This window comes from Orycteropus afer, unplaced genomic scaffold, assembly GCF_000298275.1.
Source record: "Orycteropus afer afer isolate SDZICR_OR568_19922 unplaced genomic scaffold, OryAfe1.0 scaffold00161, whole genome shotgun sequence".
Classification (NCBI taxonomy): Eukaryota; Metazoa; Chordata; class Mammalia; order Tubulidentata; family Orycteropodidae; genus Orycteropus; species Orycteropus afer.
Window position 1 is genome coordinate 5,018,712 of NW_006921748.1, and position 1,402 is coordinate 5,020,113.

Sequence of the window (1,402 nt, forward strand, 5' to 3'; positions counted from 1 at the left end):
AAAAAAAAAAAAAAAAACCCACTGTATAAACACATAGGAACAATCATCAAAAAAGAAAAAAGAAAACAAAAGAAATGCTGCAATATCTTGGGAGGCGACAACAAGAGAAAAGAGGTAGAGTAGGAGAATAATGAAGAAAAAATGAGAAAAATGCAAAAACAAAAACAAGGAATGAGGGTAACCATGAGAAAGAAAAAAAATGGGAACTAGGAACAGGAAAGAGAGAAAAAGCTGAAAACTAGAATCTGGGAAGGGAAGAATAAAGAACAATAATAAAAAATGATGATGATAATAATAATTTTGAAACAGACAAAAAGAAACAAACTAAACAAAAGAAAAAAAAATCTGGGCAGGGAGGGGTAGGGCACCCAGGTTCAGTCAGAGCATACAGAGTGGGATAGAATTCCTGCTAGCCCAGAAGGTGGGTGGTAGTGAGGAATTGCCACACCTCTGTTCACCAAGAGCGTGTGGGGTATAAGAGTAACAAGGGGAATATTGCACCCTTCCACTTGTTCATTTCCTGAATGTCCTTGTGGTTCCCAGCAAGTGGAGCCTATTCTTAAGTCCCTAGAATCTGGGAGAACACTGTCACTTTAAATATCCAAAATGGTCGAATTGCTTGTAAACATTCAAAATGGCTGTGCCCTCTGGAGAGGCAAAAGTCCACAGCTCAGCCCTTCTCTCTCTTTGCTGCCTCTCCTTTTATTCACCAGCCACCAGTGCAGTCTTCTGTGCAGCCCCTGGCCAGCAGGGCCAATTTTTAGGTTAATTCGTAGGTCCTAACACCATTTGGCAATATCCAAGCTGTTCGTGCTGTCAGGATTGCTGACAGACTGCAGTTCCATGTGTCTCCTTTCTTGGTGTTTTCATGCAGGTTCTTCTCCTAGTTGGAGTTTAATCCCTTCTGTATCCTTCCTTTCAGAGCTCAGGGCTCCAGGATTATCTTCTGTATCTGTGTTAATTGGTTCCCTTTTTCTTTGTTGAAGGAGTTCTGGTGGTGTAGTGCCTAAGGCATTTGACTGCTAACCAGAAGCCTGGCAGTTCAAACCTACCAGCCACTCCTTGGAAGGATGTTTGTACAATCTAATTTCGTAGTGATATCCCCTCAGAAACCCAAGGAAGTGTTGTTGTGCATCGGATCCAACTTTGGAGCAGTGAATTTGGTTTTTGGTTTCTTTGTTGAAGAGGATCTGTGTAGTTTGTCTTCCTATTCCACCATCTTACCGGAACTCTCCCTTTCCTGTCTTTTTAATGACAATTTTTTGCTTTCTTCATGTGTGATGTTCTTCATATCTCTCACAATTCACCTGGTTTTCAGTCATTGGTGTTCAGTGCGTCAGATTTATTCTTCAGATGGTCTCTAATTATTTTCTTAAGCAGGTCTTAAACTAATCATATATAT